This window comes from Pteropus medius, unplaced genomic scaffold, assembly GCF_902729225.1.
Source record: "Pteropus medius unplaced genomic scaffold, Ma_sr-lr_union100, whole genome shotgun sequence".
NCBI classification, from domain to species: Eukaryota; Metazoa; Chordata; class Mammalia; order Chiroptera; family Pteropodidae; genus Pteropus; species Pteropus medius.
In genome coordinates, this window is record NW_024342644.1 from 5,577,977 (window position 1) to 5,600,123 (window position 22,147).

A 22,147-nucleotide genomic window follows, 5' to 3' on the forward strand; every position below is an offset into this window, starting at 1 on the left:
CATTTTCAGGCAGTCCCTCTTTCAGCCAGACTGAAAATATAATGGTCTTAATCTCAACACACTTGTTTAAACATTAACCAAGAGCAGCTTTCTCCTTAAACGTTTTAAGTGCTACGTGAATTTAACCACAGACATATGCAACTCCCCGCAAAATCCTTTTAAAAAACACTGAGTATTCTATAAAGTAGTCACTTCAGAAGACTTTCAAGGAATTGATTATTCACCCAACAACCTAGTGAAGCATAAAAGTATACTCTTTCTTACAGCTAGGTTATTTGATGACAAGATCTTTGGCGATTGCCTTAGAACTTTTAGAGATACAGGCAGATTTTAGAATTACAAGTAGGAAGCGGTCACATAGTTAGAGAATTAGGTGACAGCTTCCCAGTGGGCTTTCAAAATAGGTGAGGAAGAGCTCATAAAAGGCTAAAAAAGAATGCAAACATCTTTTGAAGACTGTTTCCAGCCTCTCAAATGGCCATTGTCAGGAAACAAATAGTGGGGTGGATTTGACTAAGCACCAGAAGAAGCTAGAACAACACCCTGTGACAAGCGAGGGTTTTAAGCTCAACAGGCAGGAGAGAACTTTTCAGAGCGACCTTGTCACATACAGTTCTAATGTGTAGGCTTTATCAGCTGCTTTGAGTGGGGGTAAAGAGGCATGCATATTTTAACCATTCATTTCATATTCAGTGTGGTAAGTCAATGCTGCTTTCTAACTTGGGTGGAGAAGGTCATAGTCAAGATTTATCGAGTCAGACAGAAAGCTCGATTACCTGTTGGTAGTGCAAAATGGAAAGTTTCCTCTCTCTTATACTTTATTTTTTGTTGTTGTTCAATCCCAATAGCCTTTTATTTAAAAATATTCATATTAGTTCAGTCAGTTTGATTTTGATGGGCAGAATCAGATGAATTTTAATTTGAAATAAACTTTCTTTCTACCCTTGCTTGATAACCTGCATTTCAGTATCTTTATTTAAATGCCTTCTATGTTTATTTATTTCAGTTAGTAAACCCAAAATTTTGCAAGCACATTCCTACGGGTATATATCATAATTTTCAAGATGCAGCACCTAACCGGCAAGCGCTTTGTTTCTTCCTCCTCCACCACATCCAGTATTTTAGGACACCATATGTAGATCAGTTGTGCGATAGCTTCATTCTGGTAATTAACATGCTTGTTTGAGGTTATAAAATATACATCTGAGAAAAACCAGGGATTTCCCCCTTAATATCAACTAACTGCTTGAATTGGCATTTTCATTCTGACTTGGTGTTTTGTTTTGTCTTACTGCAGTATCTTGGAGCAAAATGAAAGAGTTTATTTTGAGGCCTCAAAAGTAGTACTGCTACGGACGATGAGCAAGAGAGAAAGCGTGAACTTCAGCCTACACGAATTGTCTTGAAACACAAATCGTTTTGGGTAAGTCATCTGAAGGACTTGGAATTCATTAGCTTTAAATTTCATCAGTCATAATTTATTTGGTGTTCCAGGAATGTTATTTAAGCGCATGGCTATTTCTCTACAACCCAAGCAACAGGATGTTTGAGAAAACATTTTAGTGATGGAGAGCCCAGAAAGCAACTGAATTTACTTAGTGTGTTTATTTCTGAAATGTGCAGAATAGTAGGATCTGAGTAGAATGCATTTGTCCTTAGAAAAAGAACCCCCCAAAAAAGAAAGAAAAAACAAACGAAACACACAAACAACAAACAAACTACATTTCTAGATATTCCATTTTAGCTGAGAGCATAAGGTATTCCTTGTAAAAGCGATCAATCTGATGGCAAGTTTGTGACCGTGTAGTGAAGTATTGGAATGGGCAGAGGTGTTGGCATTGGGAGTTTCCAAGTCCTGTTCAACAAATGTTTATTAAGTACCTTTTAACTAAATTCGGTGCCCTGAATGACAGTTTTGGTTTGGGGGTAAAATTTAAATGCTCCAAACTATAAATAAATAATTCCAAACTACACTCCAAAATAATGTGGACTTCCAAGAAAGTTTTATCAGCCTAGCTCATTGTATTTCTTGGAAACAGAGTCCTCAGATGGAAGCCCAGTTCTGCCCACCTATCTTGGTGACCTCAGACAACTTACTTGTCCTCTTGGAATGAGTCACCTGTAAAAACGCGAAGACATGCCTCAATGATTGCCACAGTCTTACGTAAATTTAAAATTCAACAGTCGCTCTAGTTAAATTAATTAAATAAATATATCCTTTGATTCTTGCTTAACAGAATTTATTGTGTGCCCTTGGCAAGTCATCATTTGCAAAAGGGCTCATTGGATCAATCAGTATGACGGAAAGGATCAGGCACCTCGGATCCCTTCTCGCTGCTGGCACCGATCATGTGAACCAGCCCTTTGGTCAAGCAGGCCTTGCATTGTCCACGGTTAATAATTTATTCCTTGTAGCATTAAAGAAAACGTGGAACAGCGTTATATGAATATAATATTCGAATACACGAAATAGGCTTCTTTTGAATTACTATTTTTTCCTTTTTCTGTTGGAGATTTAACTCTTTTCCTTTTGTGTTTGTTCTCACTGTGTTATGTGTTACCTGCTAGTCTTTGAATGCTGCAGAGCCCCAAACCTTGTTTTACATTGATCAGAATTTATTTTCCTTTCTTACTAAATATCCCTTTCAGATGTTTAAGAGCTGTAAATGACACTTGAAATGATGCTCAGATGTCACTCTTGTTAGCAGCTGCTGTCTGCCTCAGAGTGGTGCATTATTTGCGTTTCATAACAGCTTTTTTTTTGTCTTACAAATGTTAAATTATGAAGTGCAGGAAACCACATGAATGTGGCAGAATAAAAATGCAAACAGTGTTATCTGGAATTGCTAGTTTTATGATTCCTCTGGGGACACTGTCCTCCCTGCAATCAGTATATGAAGCCTCTTTACCTTTTTGGTGGCAATCTTCTGTCCCATGTCTTTATCTTCATTTATGCCATAGGCTGTGGCCTACTTGTCACGTTGAATCAGAAGGTTTGGTTAAGATGATTGCATGTGGCTGTCTTCTTCTATCCAATTCCTGCCTGACCACTAAGCCTGGCTCACGGTCGCAAAATTTCCCCTGATTGCTCAGGACTTTACTGCCCACCTCTCTTTATGAATTCCTATAACGTGTAGAGCCTGCATCATAAAAGAATATATGGCTACACATTGCTTTATGAGTGGTTGCCATCACTCCATCTGGGTTGTAAACTGCTTCAGGGCAGGAATCAGATCATAGCCCAGTGTTCTCAAAGGTGGTCTAGCCCCAGGACCTCCTGATCAGAATCACCTGGACGTATGTAATAAAGTTGCAGAATCAGCAACACTAGGCTCGATGAGTCAGAATTTCTGGGGATGTTGAGTCCAAGAAACTCACCACAGATAAGTCTTTTGCACACTGAGGTTTGTCTGAGTCTCCTTTTTCATTTTCCTCTTTGCCTCCTCACCAGCAGCATAAATTCTAGGTCTGAGCACATCATAGGTGCCCAGGAAATATTTGTATGTTGATCTAAGCGGCATCAAACCGTGATGGTTGCATTCACTCTTCAATTGCCTTCCCTTTTCAGGATGTGAAATCAGTATAGTCTCTGAACCCTTAGAAAACCTATTCTGTCTATATATGTAGTGTTCCCCCGGTACAAGACACTTCTGGAAACCTTTTTATGGATTTTTCTTTAATCACTGACTGACGGTCCCTTGTAATGGCATAGCCCCTGCCTAAGGCTGATAATAGCAGGAACAGCAGATATAGGGAGCTGGTCTAGAGCAACGGAATGGGAGAAAGATCTGACGATGAGAGCAATGCTGTGGTTACCTAGGCGCTCTGACCTTGGCTCCCAAAGCTACACCTGCTGCCCTTGGCTTTTTATTTTGAATGATATTTCTTCCAGCTGTCAGGGCTCACAGGTTGTCAATTTTGGTGGCAGGAGAGTGGTCCCATTGCTGAAAGGGATAAAGTTAAGCTGCAGTGGACATACCTCAAAGCACCCACAATGACAGTGGAAGATTTGGGATTTGAATCTGATGTTAACAGACTGCAGTGGTGACACTTGGCCCCCTTCTCCCCTCCTCTGCTTGCTCCAGTGAGGGCAGGCCTGGCCTTGGACGATGCAGGGTGTTGTTGCTTCCGGTGTAACTGTTGAATGCCCTTGCTGGTGGATGCAGCCCTGGTAGCAGATATGACTGCTAGTTTAAGTTGGAAATCAAACAGAAGAACTTATGGAAGCCCAGCCAGCCTATAAGTAAACAAGTAGGGTAATTGGAAATATATTAGCTTGTTAAGGTCACCATGCATTCAAACTCTTTTTGCGACTTTTTTTTTTGACTCTTGCTTCATCACAGTTTTACTTAGAGAAGTTGTGCCAATCCTGAATTAAGTTTGTGTTAAAAGGCACATTCATGCACAGTGACAGGAAGGCATCTTCTGAGTCTGCATTGAATTTTGATGCTGAGAGGTAGCAGAAAGGTGTAACTGAGTGGATTGGGAATGGGCTTTTTCTCATATGCTCAGCTAAGAGAAGGGAAAACAGCATGGTTCATTTCCCAAAGCAGAGTTAAGGGCGAGAAAGATTTTTTAACATTTGCTTCGTGGAAACTTGACTAGAGTTTCCTCTGCGTAGCTTTCTTCCAGTGGGGTTAGTCGGGGTGAGAGCTGCTTTTGTGAGGCGGAAGGCCATCAGCTATGGAAGAGAAATGTGCAGTTGTTGACATTGCTGTCTTTAAGTCTTTGTTAAAGGGTTTAAGGTAGAGGAATAACTTGGGACAAAACTAAAGAAATTATAAAGCATGCGATTTTAGCAAAATCCCAGATGCTGGCATTGCTGTTTCGGAGGTATTTAGCAGTGCATGGGATATTTCCTTACAAGTAGCTGTCCGTGGTTGGAAAAAGAGAAAAACTGGTTCTAAAAGAGCATTTGTCTGCTTAGAAACTCTGCCACTTGTGTTGTTTACCATGAGGCATCTTTGAGAACTGCCAGATTTCCAAATAGCCACCTACATCAGAGGCATTGCTTTTGGAAGGCAGATTAAATATGAAAAGAGCCAGCCCAGTGCCCTCCTGGAGATCATCATTAGAAAGATCCTTAAGTGCTTTCTAGTTCAGAGGAGTTAGATACCTATCATGTACCTAAGCCCAACGTTCTGTAAAACAGTACCAAGCATGCCTTCTGTGAAATGTGTCATAACTCACTCTTCTTGCTGATACTATCACAGGCTAATAATTGCATCGGTCCTTCAGAGGAGCTGTGTGGTTTGGTTTAACTGTGAGTAAAACCACACCGGCTCAGGAAATGCAGTGCATTGTCTTATATTAGGCATCATCAAAACAGATGTTGATTTACTTGGAAGGTACTCTTCCTCGGTGACAATTTCAGAGCTTTGAAGAGACGTGTTTGCTGTGCATCAAAAGAAATTAGAATTAAACTGCCACATTTGCGCACTGTTGGAGTGAAAACTGAAAGAAACTCACCAGTGTTCGTTGCTGCACATGCTCTCGCTGAAGGCATTATCACATCATGGCATCATTATCAACTCTGCTCTAATGACTAAAATTGCTCTCTTTCTCTTCCGAGTTTAAGATTATTGGCTTCCAACTTCCTCCCAGATGGCTCTGGCTGGATATCATATAAGTGTCTTTGACTTGAGGCTAAATCTACACCTGTCAGTATCCTGCCTCCATTTACAATTCCCTGTTAGAGATATAGGATCACCAGCTGGCCAGTCACTGATGCTAGACACCATCTCCCCTTCCTATACTTGTTCCCTTGACCACATGCTATAGTTTTACCTCTTAAATACTTTATATTCTACTCACTCTTCTTCCATCCCCTTGCCTTTGCTCTGTTTCAGACCATCAGCACCACTTGCCTAGACCACTGCAGCATCTTCCAAAAGAGGCCACTTGCCTTAAGTCTTTCCTTTCTGTATTCCATTCATCCTACTATGTTGAGAATTACTTTCCTAAAGAAAGGGTCTGGTTGAATTATTCCCATTCCTGAAAACCCTTGATAACATGTGGAAGTATGAAAAGGTGTCTCTAATACAATGTTAAGTATAAAATTCATACTTCAAAATTGTGTATATACATTGATTACAAAGTAATAATGAAAATGTATGCTTGTCAACAAAGATTAGAAGTAAATAAAACAAAAATGAAGATGTTTGTAGCATTAGAGTAATTGGTATTTTTTTCTTTATAAATAATACTATGGTATTTTTTATAGTAATGAATGAATATGATGAAGTGAAAGGAAAAATCAAAAGGATTTTATTAGCTTTCCTTTCCTTACAAGGTAAAATGTAAACTTCATTGCATGCCATCAAGACCCCGAGGAATTTATTATCAGTTTACCATTTCATTTAAATCTCATCTCCCATCCCTTCTATCTCTCCACACAACACATCTTTTTTTTCTGAACATACTATTTTTTTTATAACTATGCCTTTCTTCATGTTGGTTCTTCTGCATAAAATTCTATTTCCCTACAAGGTAAATTCCTCATTCATTCAGGCCTAATGGAAATGTCCCCTCTTCCTGTTAGCACTGTGTATTGAAATTTTTTGTTTATGTAGATACCTTTGTGGAAGGCTCATGAGGGTGGAAATTGGTTTATTTTAAACCTAGTATTTCAAGTATTAAGCCCATTTCTGCATATAAAATAGCTTAGTGAATATTTTTGGAGGATAAGAAGAAAGGAAAGAACTCATTTGGAAATATACAAATAATCCTTCAAGTAAGATTTAAATTTTTTCAGATAAGCTCAGTGTTAATTACTGTGTCATAAAAATTGCAAAAAGTACATGTTTTTTGATTAAATGATTTTTATAAAAGTAGTTGGATTCAGTGTCAGGCCAACTAAACTAATAGAGTGAATCTTTAATATTAAAAAATTCTAACATCAGGTAGAATCACTTTGGTTTCTCAGTAGTCACATTTGTGAAGTTACTAGAAATTGATTTTTAAACTGTCTTATGTCATGAAAAATCGTATCAGCCAAATCAGAAATCCAAAGAAATGACACATCCATTGCTGGCAACATAATATGAATATGTGGTATTTTTTTTCTTAAGGGAATTTAAAAAGCCAAGACTGGATAACATTAAAGGATTGATGCAACGTTTTCAATTCCGAAAGGCTATTCTACTCTAGGAATATACTTGTTACTATTTTTTAATTTCTAAGAATTCTATTTAGTTAAAATAGCAAAGGAGAAAAAAATATCTTGGCTTAAGTAAAATGAAGTCATCTCCAAAATTAATTTGGCATCCTTAAAAGTTCCTTTTCAAAGGGAGGAGTAGGACGTTTTAATATCACATGATAAAAATGCCACTAAAAAAAAATTATCATTTGCACTTGTGAACAAGGAACTCAGAATGAGATTTTTATCGTGATCAATGTGTGAGGCATGTTATACATCTGTTTGTTTTTTATTTTTATACATCTTTTTAGTCAATAATTTGATAGCTAGGGAATATTGTTCAATACTATATATTATCTCATATATAAATTTTTCCCATTAATTTTTTTTAGTTTGAGTCAGTATTTTCGAATAGAGAATTTCAATTTGAGATTGCCACTTTTTTCTCGTGATATTCTTACCTAGCCTGTAGTTTTCTTGCCTATAAAATCATGACAAAAGTTGCTCCATCAATTAGATTAACGAATTAACAAATTGGCCAGTCAACAACATGTATTGATTGACTACTGTCATCAAAACTTGACATACCATATCACTTTTCAGCATTTCATATATGTTGATCTTTTCACAGTGGAGAACCTTTGCTCAATTTCTTATTTATCATTCCTGAGCATTGCATTCATTTAAAAGCCTGACCCTTTGGCTATTTAGAAGATCTGTTGAGAAATCGGCTATGGCTCAGGCGAATGAATGCAGACTCGCAGTTTATCTTTAGTTATTCTCTGCTGCACCATCCACTGGGCTTCAGTCTTTTCTGGTTATTGCCACAGTTTATTTACCAGGAGGTACCAACTATTGAATTACTCTTTTATGAGATCTAGTACTTGAATGCATCCTAAAATACCTAGTGACAAAAACCCAAGAAGGCAATAGACTATTGCAATTTTCATTATGGCTTCAGGTGCTTCTGTATGTAGTAGGTGCTTATCTTGAACTACCCTCTGCAGACCATGTATATGGATCCCTGTGGTGATATTGTGGCTGTAGCCTAGCTAAGGCTGTCTAGTGTCGGTTAGCACAAGCAGAAGTGTCTGTAAGCATAGGAGCCTCAATTAGGAAGGCTGCAAAGTAGAAGACAACTCTTCATGAAACTTTAAGAATCTTAATTCAGAACAAGATACCTCGATGGATATCAAAGTTTTCAAATCCAGCCCTGAGAAACTGATTACAGTCATCATAGATTTTTTTTTTAGTAGTACATAATAAATTGCTAATATGCTGTTGGGGAAACTACAAAATAATATAGTGTTTAAGAGCATAGGCTCTTGAGGCAAACTTCCTTGATTTGAATACAAATCTGCCACTTAATAGCTGTGTAATATTGAGCAAGTTACTTAACTTATTTTGGTCCCTGTTTATCCACCTATGCAATCATAGGGAAAAATAAAAGAGCATCTTTCAGAGTTGTAAAAACTAAATGAGTTAATGTACGTAAAGCTTTCAAAAATGTTAGCTGTTATTATCATGTCACTTTTGTGGTATTCACTTAGACAGTTACTCAGTTCATAATAAAATTTTTCCAACCTTTATTCTTAGTGCCTTCTTTCAAACTGAATTTATGATTTTATACTCAGTTAGGAAAGGTGAAACATGTGGGTGAATTCCACTAGGGAAGTGAAAACATGCTGTGGAAACACAAAGGAGTGAGGTGTTTGGTCCAGTTCGGGAGTGGTGGGGACACGGAGGAGGTATTTTGAGCTAGAGCTTGAACTACGGCTAGGATCCCAGCTGGCAGAGATGGGAATAAGGCATCCCAGACCAGAGAGGAATGAACAAAAGGAGAGGGCAGTGTGTGTTTGAGGAATGCTGTGGAACAGTCTGGGTCCAATGAAAGGTCTGTGAGGTGGAATAATAGGAGATTGGAACAAAAGATAGGTCATTTTAATAATAATGATCATAATAATTAATATAAACTGTTAATTAAGTAGTTACCTTACACCAGGTTCCGTGATTGGTGCTTTACATAAATTAACTCTGATCACAACTCCCTTTAACAGTTATCCTTATTTTATAGGTGAAAACAATTGATTGAGTCCCATACTGAGGGTCAGAATTTTTTCCTTAAGTAGTGGAGAGCCATTGAAGGTTTGGAATGGGAAGAGTCGTCATGATCAGACTTAGCGGAGATTTACTTATCTGCTCTGTTAGACTCTGAGTTCCCCCAAATTAAAGACTTGTCTTACACCCCACTGTGTTTAGAGAGCAGCACTGGACCTCCAGTGAGGTAGATGCTCCATAATACAGATGGATTCTATTTTAAAAGCTTCCTTCCACACAACTTGGAAGACACTTTTTGTACATTTTCCTTTTTAAAGAGGAAAGTAATCAATCTAATAATAGTTAAACTAATTCCTTTGTGCCTGTACATGTTTTATCTCATCTGATCACACACACACACACACACACACACACACACACACAAATCTTAAAGAGTATGACTTTTACACTCAAATTATATGTTATTATAACGGATTAGATTATATTTGTGCTGAAGAATATCACGCGGTTTATCGGAATAAAGTTAGGATTCAAACCCTGCACTTCCCGAGCCCTACCCTATAATCTGCCATCACCCTCTACCTTGTACTGAGCAACTTCTGATTTCCAATCTCCACTAGGGTTGTTCTCTTCCACTGGTTTAAGACCACTTTGTTAGCGCTCTATTGCTTTCAGAGAAACTAAAGCCCCACAAGGACCTAATCTACTTTGTAGAGTTCGATGGGTAAGAAATTATTTTCAACTCTCCTCAGGACCAGCATCTTTCTAAATGACACTGCTGGCAGGTGGCCATTTCTAAGAGCCCATCAAATTAGCCACTTGTAAGCGCCTGGCATCCTGTGTTGGGTGGGCATGCAGAGAGAAGTTGCTCTTCACAGTAAAATAGAGTTTGGGAGTAAGTACATTGAAAGAACCCTAGATATTTAAGGTAAGCACTTTGCTTCTTCCATCTGATTGAAATTTATTGTACTGAAAAACACTTAGCAACAGGCAGAGCAGCTTTTGCTTCCACATGCTGCCTGGAATTTGGAATGACATTTAGTGAAAGAGAAAGTTTAATTCCAACTATCAAAGGTCATGGCTAGTGAACCTACAAGCACATATTATGTAAGTTCAACCCAAATCTGTGTTTGTTAACTTGAAAATTTTGGAGGGGTTATATGCTCACTGAAATTGATTTGCAGTTAGATTCTCCAAAAAAGCCGATCCGCTTAATGCATTTTAATCAAGACTTGTACATAATTTGGCACCTATGCTTGTGCCGGTTTTCAGAGGCTTAGCTCACCTGCAGTTGTGCTCACTTTGCAGGAATGGGCATGGTGTTCTCTCTTTTCCTGGTAAGTGCCCACATTGGTCTCACTCCTTTCCTCACTTGGCACTGCGCTCATCCACTTAGGAGAGTCAGTGAGCCAATAGTACCCTCCCTGTCTTGGGGACTCAGTCATCAATCCAGCACCCACTTTAAAAGTGTCCTTAATTTGATTTTTAAATATGGATATTTTTAACTGTAGCAAATATATATAATGTAAAATTTACCACCTTAACCGTTTTAAGTGTACAATTTAGTGGCATTAAGTACATTCACAGTATTGTGCAACCATCACCGCTATCCATTTCCAGAGCTTTTTCATCATCCCAAACAAAAACTCTGTACCTACTAAACACTAACTCCTCATTCCTTCCTCTCCCCACTTCCAAGAAACCTTGACTCCACTTTCTACCTTTATGGTACCACATATACCTGAAATAATACAATATTTGTCCTTTTGTGTACTGCCCTTAATTTACTTTTTAATACAGTGTTTCAAATATACTTTTTTTATGTGTAAAGTATTTATTTTGAACACTTTGTTGTATCTATAGTTGTTAGTAAGATATAATTCTCATTCTAATTTAAGAAACTAGGTCTTATAGGATATGGGTAAATGGAAGATAGAAAATTTTCCTCATTAGTAACTGAAGAAAATAACACTCGTAAGACAAAAGCCAGACTTCTGATGGGTAGTTTCACGTTCCTCTTTGAAGCCGATTCTTTCTCACTTTGGTTATAGCGTCTGTTCGGCCTGAATTCTTTGTAGAAATTCTGCAAGCGGGCTTGCGCTTCTGGAACGCCTCCTAGAAGGATTTAGAATTTTTCAGATACCACCTTTTGACTGACTTGTGTTTTACTCTTCTTTCCGTTGATTCTTAAATGAATCATTCTGTCTACCTGCCTCTGTCCAACAAGTAGAAACATGTGATGGCTGCTGTTGGAAAATTAGTGAATCACAGCTCTCCATTTGTGGTGATATCATGCAAAGCAGAAGTATCCCTTTCGGCACAGAAGCAGAAGCTTGATGATTTTACTGCAGCAGCGGAATTGTAGTAGAGGTGAATATAATTCTTCTATTTACAATTTTAACGAGCCACAATTAAAAGTAGTGAGTTGGCGTGTCAGAGTGAAAGTGTTATTTTCAGATTTTTATTCTAACACTTGCTGCTCCTGGTCTAAGCCGCACTTCGCTAGCACCCTGGAGATCCAAGAGCCTTAAAGAAAATGAAGAAAGGTCTAATCTACTTTCTGAAGTTAATGGGACAGTAGTGATTTTCTGCTGTGTTAAAGTAGAGATTTGCCTCAAATCCCAGAAGCCGATGATTCTCGAATCTTCTTTGAAGGTACATCTTTTTCTTTTGGCGGAGGGCTATGTGGGTTGATTTAAAGTTAAGGTGCTCAGAGATTTTTCTCTCTTCTTGTTTTCTCTTGCCATAATTAAGATGTACTGGAGTGTTCTCCCTGTGCTGGATTGAGGCATAGGGCGGAAGCAAAACATTGTGTGCTGTAAATGGCCCGTTCCCCAGCTTTGACTGAACCCAAACCTCAGCCCATTGATTCTGGGGGCCCTGTGCTAGACCACTCAGCACTGTCCCTCCTCACTTCATCCACATTTCTTTATAACCACTAAGTTTAGTTGCACTGTGACACTGATCTGAGATATTCTCTTAGGAACCGTTAGGTGGCTTTCCACAGATTAGGCATCACTACCTAATAAATTACTGTGGATGACAGATATTCCTGACAAGGTAGTAAAGCCACCTACTGGAATTCATTTAATCTGAAACATCACATATAAAATTTCTATCTAGCCATCAGGACTCAGCAAAAATGAATATGAAAGTATTTACAATATGCTTGGTTTGTTGTTGAAGAGGACTGTATGGAAATATGTAGATTTTGGCCATTTACAGGTATCCCCACTCTCATGATGCATGCATACACATGAATGTTTTATGGACCAGGCACACATGTCTCAAAGCTAGTGACGCGTCAGCTTCAAAGCCTCTCACTTGCATAGGCCCCTTCTAAGGCCTGACATCTAATTTTATGTTGATAATTTTGTGAGCTCTTTTTTAAAGACCCACCCTCATATTCTCTGGACTGGATTCACCCCTGATTAGGACTGCCTATGCCTAAGTATGTGAAATTCCCCCAAATCTGCCAGCCCATAAAATAGGAAAATTAGGGGCTATGCAGAGCCTTTAATGCCTTCACTGGTTGTTTCCAAGGAAATTTATATCTTGGACATTTAGTAAATAATAATATGTTTAACTGATAGTGACTATGTCCTAAATTTCCCAAGCTGATGACTAATAATTATGATTCACATGTTTCTGGGAACCCCCCCTCCCCCACCACCAATGGCCATTTGCCTGGAGCAGTGAACAGTGTATCAGAATTTCTTAGGAGTGGAGTAGAATTGAACTATATAGCTTCTTATCTTGTCCTCATACTACCTAAAGAAAAAATTAACTTAATGGCTGTTTCGTGAAACATTTTTTTCCTGGCTCTATGTGGTTATTTGAAGGTAAATAATTTTCCTTGCCAAGAAGTCACTGGTTACAGTCACTTTGATTTAAGAAATAGCTGTTAGTTTCTAGTGTGCTAAATTAGTTTCTTTCTTCCTTTTCCAAAGAGTCATTTTATTGTTCCCAGACTGTTGTTAGGTGTAAAAGCTAATTTAATTTAGATTATTTTTTTTTTAATGCACCTGGTATGCAAGATATAACATTTCCTGCTGTAATGGCACTGCTATGGCTTAAAACAGCGGTCTTCAATCTTCTTGGCACCAGGGACCGGTGTTCCTATGAGAATCTAATGCCTGCTGATCTGAGGTGGAGCTGAGGTAGTGATGCTAGTGCTGGGGAACGGCTGCAAATACAGAAGTTTAGCTTACTGGCCCACCTCTCACCTCCTGCTGTGCAGCATGGTTCCCAATAAGCCAGAGACCGTTATCGGGGACCCCTGACTTAAATGGAAAAGATCTTGAGAAAATAAAATTCATTAAAAAAATAAAATAAAATATTTGTCTATAAAAAGGTTTTGAAATAATTCACGATATTTATTAGCCATTTAAATTTCTTATTAGTCGAAAATCTTAGGGAGATGTAATATCAGACTAAGTGTGAATGACAGTTGGTGTGGGCAGAAGGTCCCTGTGCATGATGCACAGCAGAGTAACCACAGAGTAGAAGACAGCTCAGTGTATTTTGTCCTACCCAAAACAAGGAAGCCTGTTCCAATGTGCTGCTTGACAGCAAAACTCTAATCTTTGTGACTTAGCAGCCACAGTGAAGGACTGAGAGGGCCGCAAGCCAGCAGGCAGGATCATGTTCCTGCCTATGGAACATCATAGCAGTTCTGCTATGCCCTTAATTTTGTGACCTTTGGAAAGTTACTAGCCTCTCTGGTACAGTTTCTTTCTCTGTAAGAGGGCAGTGGATAATTCTTGGAGGCTCCCTTCCCCTAGGAGATTCTACACCTGAGGGTTAACAGACATCGGACTTATGTGGGAAATGAAAATGGTCAGAATAGAATTGGAACAGGTGGAAGGGAGGCAACTATGTAGATAGTGGTCTAGAAAACAAGTCGGAAATATTCCCAGTGTAAATTCAGTTGTGTCTCTCTCATTGGGCAAGTGACATTTTTGGGAATACTGAATACTGCTTTGAGGTTAGGATTTAGCTCTGGGGTAACTAACTTGCACCCGAAAAACACCTTTCAAGGAACCATATTTCCCTTGCATGGCCTGTGCTCCTTGCCCTTCCCCCAGCACAGAAGGCTTAGCTTTGTATTTGCGCTCAGTGCTATGCTGGCTTTGTTGCCTAATCACCTTGAACCTTCTCACCCTTCCTTCACTCATATCTTCAGGATTCTTCTGGAGACGCTCCTGGGCCACAGTAAATTTTCTTTCTCATTTTGAAGCCTTGTTGAAATTCATTTCTCTGCAGATTTAGAGATATTTATTTTCCCTGCCTTTATCCTACTTAAAGGGTCAGATACTATCGTGTATGTTTTTTGCCAGAACTCACGCGTGTAAATGAGGTTTTGTAATCAGCACTATAGGCTGAGTCTGAAATACCTGAGTCCCTGCCAGTTCGCTACTTAGTTGTTCAGTTAACACTGGCTGGAACTTCTGTCGCTTCTTCAGTGTCTGCGGTGTGCAAGCCTTCTCTCAAGAGTTTAGTAATCAAGTGGGGGAGACCGATGCGAATAGAAGCGCAAGGAACAGAGTAGTAGTGATAATAGCAATGCTAATGAAAGCAGTAGACATTTTTCAGGTGCTTCCTGTGTACCCAGTACTGTGCTAATAAGCACTTTACATACACTAAACGTGTGAGATTAACTTTTTTACTGTAGAGAAATCAATTAGTGCTAAATAAGTGCTAAGTCTATTGGTTGTGTGGATGCTAGAACTAGACAGGGTTAGTTTAGATGGGATTAAGGGAGAAAATGGTTTTAGCTGTGTTTTCTAGGAAGAAAGAGTCATGATTGTATTTAGTGGGAGTGAAAGGACGTTTCAGGCTGAAGATGATCGCTTGTGAGGATTGAACATAAAGCAGCTGGACAACAAATATCATTGTTCAGTTGGAGTGAAGAGCATCCCTTCGTATCATGGCAGCTAGGTAATCAGAATCAAATGAGTGATGAGTTATTTTGTTAGCTGTAGTGTAGGCATTGCTGTAATTAGTAGCAGGTCAACACCTTATAAAATTACTCCAGAGTGTGAAGACATGTTTCTAAGAGAAATGTGTTAGTCTGCAAAGAGAATAAGGTGCAGGCATTAATGTCCTGCCTTTAGGAGATTTCTCTTCGGATTCTCTTCACCAAATGACTTGAACTTCACACCCTGGCTTTGAGCTGTCACCATCTTTGCTTCAGTTTCCATTAATTAGCTCTGAGTCTTAGGTCTCTAGTCACTTGAAGCTGCTCAGAACTTATTTGCTCCAACCCCCCTTGACAGCTTAGGATATTTGCCTATTCCAACATGTCTGTCTTGCCCTGGCAGCCACATTACACACTCTGTCGAGGCAGGTGCCTCTCGGGGACGGGAGTGTAGCAGCATCTGTTGGCAAACACACATATGCAGTGGCAGCCCATTAAGGGCTACGGATTAAGGTAGACATCGGGTAAGAAATTTAAACTTGGGCAAGATGTGGAGCAAACTGGGGTGACCTGGATTTGTGGGTGCTTGGGAAAACCACATTAAAATGAGGAATTGTATGTGTAGTAGTTCATATTTGTTTCAAGGGTTCCCCCTGTCCCCCTCCACCCCCCCGCCCCGCTCCAGAACTGGGGAAAAAAAAGCATTGGGAGAGATTTTTCCAGACTGGTTTTTTCCAATGGCTGGTTTGTTTGTCTAATTAATTAATTAATTAACTAATTAATTTGTTTATGATCCTCCTTGTTTGGAAAAGATTTATGACAGTGCCTTAAATCTATCCAACAAGAAAATCTCATGAAGTAGCAAGTTATATGTGCCTCTTTTTAAATGTTTCTTTATAACAAGATGATTATATATCAATAGGAGATTCTAAAAATGAGTAATTGGTGTACTTACATTTTTCATCTATTTTCCATTTTAAAAATGTGCTTTTCCTTTAAACTTCAAAATGTGTAGCAATTTCACATGTTCTAGTTTCTTGTAGAGAGTGGTGTTTGTGAAACTCTAGCACTGACATGGTAATTCTTGTTTTTTGTTTTTTTTTTTTAAAGCCCTCCTGCTTTTTTGGAGCACTGTGAACACTGCTCCGTTGGGGGCCGCCTCTGACTGTGGGACCCTTACTGCCTCCCCAGGCCCTCCTCTGTGGGCTTCATCACCTGGTCTTGTTCTGCTTTGTCGCATGGCTCCCAGGAAGCTTAAGTGGTTCTGCATTAACACAACTCTTGCCTATAGGGATTTCGATCTGAACTTTGGAAAGCGAAGACTCAGTATCTTCCTTCTGCCCGCCAGTCTCATGGCAATCTTAGTGTTACCTAGCATTTACTTCCTATCTCAATCAAAGCAGCTCTCGTGCATGTTGCCACGTGAAATCCTCATAGCTCTGTGTGGCGGTATTGACAGATGAGCACTTTGCATGGTCACCCTCAGGGGGTGGCAAGACTGACTCAGTGCCTCTCCCACTGCCCCTGGAAGGATTCCTCTAGTCTGTGGAACCTGGGCCAGTGGCTGTGGATTATGTAAGGAGACAGCAAAGAAAAGAGCAGCAAATAGAGGGAAGAAACAGTGCACACAATCCACTGCTGGTCAATAAAGAGAATGGTAAAGGATCACCTGTGCTGGGCACCCCATTAGAATCACTTGTACCCTCCATTTTAAACCTCATAGCAACCCCAGGAGATGAGCATTATTGCTTTTTGTTTTATATATGTTGTCCGACAAAGTTAAGTGATAAGATGAATAGCTATCATGTCATTGAACATAAAAGGATTCTAAACCAACTCTGTGTGGCATTAAACTCACACTATTTTCAGGCATGATTGGGTTATTTTTGAGGTTTTCTTCTCCTTTCCTTCTGATGCTTGATTTTCAGTTTTTCCATGGTAAATTGAAAAATTCCTGAAAGGATGATTGGGGAAATAAGTAGAGGTGTCCGAAACAAAGCTGTCTGTGGCTAACGTGAGGGCTTTGCAATCACCTTGGGATTTCAGAACACTGGTTTTAATATTTGAGAACTAAACCAGGGAAATTTCTATAGAAATGTGAATCATGAAACCAAAGATCTGAATGAGGAGTGGTGAGGAGGGTATCCAGTTGACTTTAGAGATTAATGGAATGGGACAGATTAATGGAATGGGAACTGTGATGATTTAGCTTTGGAGTGATAATGGGGTTTCGACTTATGACACCTGTGTGACTTTAATGCTTTGTGCCATATCAGGAGCTGACCAGAGTGTGGTACCAATATCCAAGCATCTCAGGTGGCAAATGTGGGTGCCATTGAGTGGGAGCAGATAGTGAGCTTTATGAACAGAGGTGACCAGAAGTGCCCATCTTTCTAGACCCATTTCTACTTATAAGGTCATTGAGTATACCCTCTGGAGATATATGGTCATGATGAAGCCAGAGTTTGGACCATTTGGTATTCAAACCAGTGGGAAGAAGCATGAGCTTGGGGTCAGAGAGACAGGAATTCAAATCCTACCTCCATCACTTGTTAGCTGTGAGACCCTGGGCACGTTGCTCCAAGCCACCATTCTCTGAATGATAAAATAGGAAAAATAATCATGCCTCAGAGGACTGCTGCACATGGAACAGTCAGCACAGAGCCTGGCACATAAAAGTAGCTAATTGTTATCATTATCATCTAAGAGCAACTAAGAGCATGGGTGGTCCCTTTTATTGTGATTATAAAAGCCGTGATATACCAATGAAAGAGTCCCTCATTTTTGGTGGTCTCTTTTATTGTGATTATAAAATTTATGATATACCAATGAAAGCGTCCCTCATTTTTGGAATTTCTACTATAGCAAAAATGTAAATTACTACTAGATACATTTCTGTCAGACATATAAGCCATTTACATAATGAAACCTCTCTAATATTATTTCTATTAATAGCCACAGTTATAAGTATCAATCTGACCATTTTGTACTTAGACTCATTCTATGAACAGATTCCTTTTATTGCCATGTCTTAATATCTTCTAACAAGTATCATTATCTTTTTATATTCTAGTGTTTATGATTTCATGAATTCTTCAAATGTTAGTTTACTACCTTAGAAGCTCATTTTTAATACTGCTCTGGTAGGCATGGTACTTGTAAAAGTAGATTCTCTACACCTTTATGCTCCTGTATCATTTTCATTGAAGTGATTGCTTCTGTTAGCATTTCCCTAACGAATACCCTAACTAATACCAACCTTCTTCAGCATGTATTTGTTCATCCATTTGGCCCACACTGATCTCCACCCAGTCAGGCCCGTAAGTGAGATATAATGCTGAGGGATAAGACTGATTCTTTAAACTGACCTCACAACTTTAGCTTCACAATAATATGGCTGTGTCGTCCATTAGAAGAAAGTCTTTTTGAAAGGATGCGTGGTTTTCTCCTGTTTGCTTCTGACCTCTAGCAAGAGAGTCGCAAAATACAGAAGTGTTCAAATACCTGTTGAATGGATTAATAAGGTAGAACATGAGGAAATGCCCGTGGTTGGAAGGAGGCTGCTGTGGTAAAAAGAGTTAGTTCTAAGACCCATTCTAGCTCTGTGATTTTGTCAGTGTGGACACGACTTCTGTGACAGGAAAAACACAGTGGGCACTTTCTCCGGAAGCGTTCTCATCTTAACCTTTAAAATATCTAATACATTGTCTGCATTTTTTTAAATTGCCCTTTCTACTAGGAAAGTTGTACATAAAGGCTCTAAGCAGGCAACATTGGTAATTTTTTTTTTAATTTAGATTTTTATTTTAAAGAAAATCTTACTGCTTTTCTCTTTGTTTTTGTAATATGGTTTTATTAATTAGTATTCTTTTTCTTGCCAGTAAGGAAAACTCATCAGAGGCACCGTCAAAGAAATGGGGATTTTAATAAGGACATGAGAGTATTTGATGGATTTTAGGGAAGGGTAGCAGCTGGGCCTTAGGTGCTGAGAAAGAAAAACAAACAAATCAAAACCCAACAACCCACAGTGTATCTGAGATTTGGGTTATGTCGTATGAGCAGGACTGTTCCCACCTGTGTGCATAAGCAATTTCTAGAAGAACAGATGCTAAACAGACAGTCCAGTGTGTGTTTCTACAGAGGTTGTACCAAGGGCGTGTGATTCTTTATCTTGTACTGCTGTCAAAGATTTTGTAATCATTAGTGCTAATATTGCTGGAGAAAAAAAGTTAATTAAGTTGTCTATTGTTCTGTTGTGGTAATTTCTGTTTGCAGGGCTCATTAACATCTTTGATCAGAATGAGCAGCCCTTTGTGGTTGGAGTACACTAAAATTACACAATGCACAGAGCCGTTCTTCAGCGTGTTCTTGTTTCTTCACCTTGCTTCTACCTGCGGCCCATGGATTGATCTCCCCTAGTGCTGGGCTGGGCCAGCGGAGCTGAGTTGCAGTGGATGGCCCTCTGTGGTAGGAGACTTGCTAGGAGAGGATCTTATACTTGGAGCGATGTTGGATGATATTGAGAAAATGGTCCAAAAAGCAGATGGGAAGTGTTTGAGGTGCCTCCTGTAATGGTTGAATGTAGGGAAAGAAAACCAGACCTACCTCACTGTTGTCGATGTAAGAACATCCAACCCTGTAAAGAATTTTTTATAAAAATTTATTTGAGCCGAAAACGGGAAACACCTGGAAGCAAGATCTCAACAGACTGAGATGAGTGCTTCGGAGACTAACAGTTTGCAGTTTCTTTTATGCATTTGCAATTAAGGAGGGAAGGTAAGGAATATTACATGGAGGTGGGAGAAAGCAAGGTGGAGATTGGATTACAGGATAGTTAACATGATTATGTGCTCTCTTGAGAATCGTTATGACTTATTTCAAAGGTGTGTTAACCTAGATGCACATAAACAATGGAGAGAACTCAGTTAAGGCAAAGATAAACCTTTTCCTAAAGAAGTTATACGCCTGGGGTGTGACTACCCACCATGACCTGCTCAGTGAGGAGTTTATGATCAGATCACCCTGTGAGGCTACTTCTCATAGAACCCTTTTTTCATCTACATTGTCATTTCCATCACATCTTAGAAGGCAGCACTGAGCTCTACATGGCATCATACAGTTCTTGGTCATCTGAAACTTAGAGTTTGTGCAATTTAAACTCTTATTTCCCAAGGAAGTAACAGACCTAAAGAAGTAAAAATATGGCTTGACCAAGAGGTCAGACTGGAACCAGAAGTAGATATATGGGGCTCCTGATTCTTTTTGTTGTTTGTTTGCTTTTTAGCACTCTTTCTGCTACTTCACATTGTCTTTCCAAAATGACCATTTACAGGGCTATGGCTCTAGCCTTAGGAGGAGTTTTGTATTTGCAATCATTTGCTAGGGCTGCCATAACAAAGTACCACTGACTGGGGGCGGGAAGCGGGGGTGGCGCTTAAACAACAGAAATTTATTTTCTCACAGTTCGGGAGCCCAGAATTCTGAGATCAAGGTGGCAGCAGGACTGGCTTCCCCTGAGGCCTCTCTCCTCGGCTTGTAGATGGCTGTCTTCTCTGTGTCCTCACATGGTCGTCCCTCTGTGTGTGTCTGTGTCCTGTTCTCCTCTTCTTATAAGGACAGTAGTTAATTTGGACTCGGGCCCCACCCATTTGACCTCATTTTATCTTCACCACTTCTTTGAAGATCCTATCCCCCAAATACACTCAAATTCTAAGGAATTTGGGGTTAGGACATCAGCCTATAAATTGAGGGTGGTGGCAGAAACAATTTAACTCATGACAGTGTCTGTAAATTAATTTGATTCACTAATCGAATTCACTATTTGATTGATTATAGATGATATTCATTGCCCAGTCTTTAAAGGACCATTTCAGCCAGCTTTTTAGATGTTAGCTAATTTTAGATGTTAGCCAGCTAATTTAAAATGCTAATACTGTAAATGTTTTTAATTGCTCACTATGTGCCAGGCACTGTGCTAGTCCCTGGGGAAAACTGCACACGAGAAAGACTCACCCCCTGCCTTTTTTGAGATGAGAGTCTGTCAGGGAAGGCAGACATTAAATTAAAAAAGGGAATTTGTGAAGACTGTCATGAAAGAGGATGTACAAGTGCCATGTCTAGATCTTATAGTAAAGTCACTTTTTTTTATTCAAATCTTCTGTGGTGGTAAGTTCACATTAGGGTCAGCTGGTCATTTGCCTCTCAGTGGGTGTTGGAGCATTCATGTCTAGAATGCTTGGCACCTTGGTTCTGGAGAGGAAGACATCGGAAGATGTCACGATGTTCATTTCAAATACGTTCTCTGATGACCAGAATGCTCACTCAGTAACTGGATTACTTATGTGTGCTCAATGTCTTTTTTTTGGAGAAGGGAAAGTTGCTCTTTTTACTATCTAGTAGTGTTCTGATGTCTCCACGACAAAACAGTTCTATACTGAACCTCATCTGTCTCTCTTCTGAGACCACATTTTAATCATATTTTTGTCTCTAATGCCTAGCATAGTGCCTGGCATTTAGTAGGTCTTCAGTAAATATTTGCTGAATAAATGCGTGCTGATTGAAAAATTACCTATTACTAGCTCTCTGAGCAAGATAAATTCCTGGCCTCTCCAGAAAGACAACGGGCTTCTGCGTAGGAATGTCATGAGCCACACATCGTCTACCTGACTCAGCACCTTGTAAATGATAGGTAATGCCATCCCTAAGCCCTCCAGCCTTGGAGGAGGCCAGTCGTCCCTGCCTCAGAAGCTATGGAAGATTTTGAGTAAAGATGGAAAAACAGATACAGATTATTGCATAAACATACATTTAAAAAAATGTAATCTGTGTAATTTACCTTTCTGAGACCTAACGACATAAATTAACACTCATTTCTTGTCCCGGAGGAGATAATACTCTCTTCTCCACTTCTGCTGCAGTCACAGCTTCCTTCATTATAAAATCATAGAGAAGTGAATTAAGGTGAAGTTTGAAAGACAGGAAAGATGTAGCTTGCTTGAGCGATGTGGGAGTGGGAGTGGGAAGGTTGTTCT

The 22,147-nt window shown here is 39.4% G+C and overlaps 1 protein-coding gene across 11 annotated transcripts in view; it reads left to right on the plus strand.

Annotated features, from left to right (window-relative positions):
* Positions 1-22,147, plus strand: part of ATXN1 (ataxin 1) — a 363,244-nt gene that overhangs the window by 87,852 nt on the left and 253,245 nt on the right. For all 11 annotated transcript variants that reach the window (XM_039866500.1, XM_039866493.1, XM_039866492.1 and 8 more), the window contains one exon: positions 1,298-1,423. The gene's annotated coding sequence lies outside the window, so the exon portion shown is untranslated. The remainder of the gene's footprint in view (positions 1-1,297; positions 1,424-22,147) is intronic.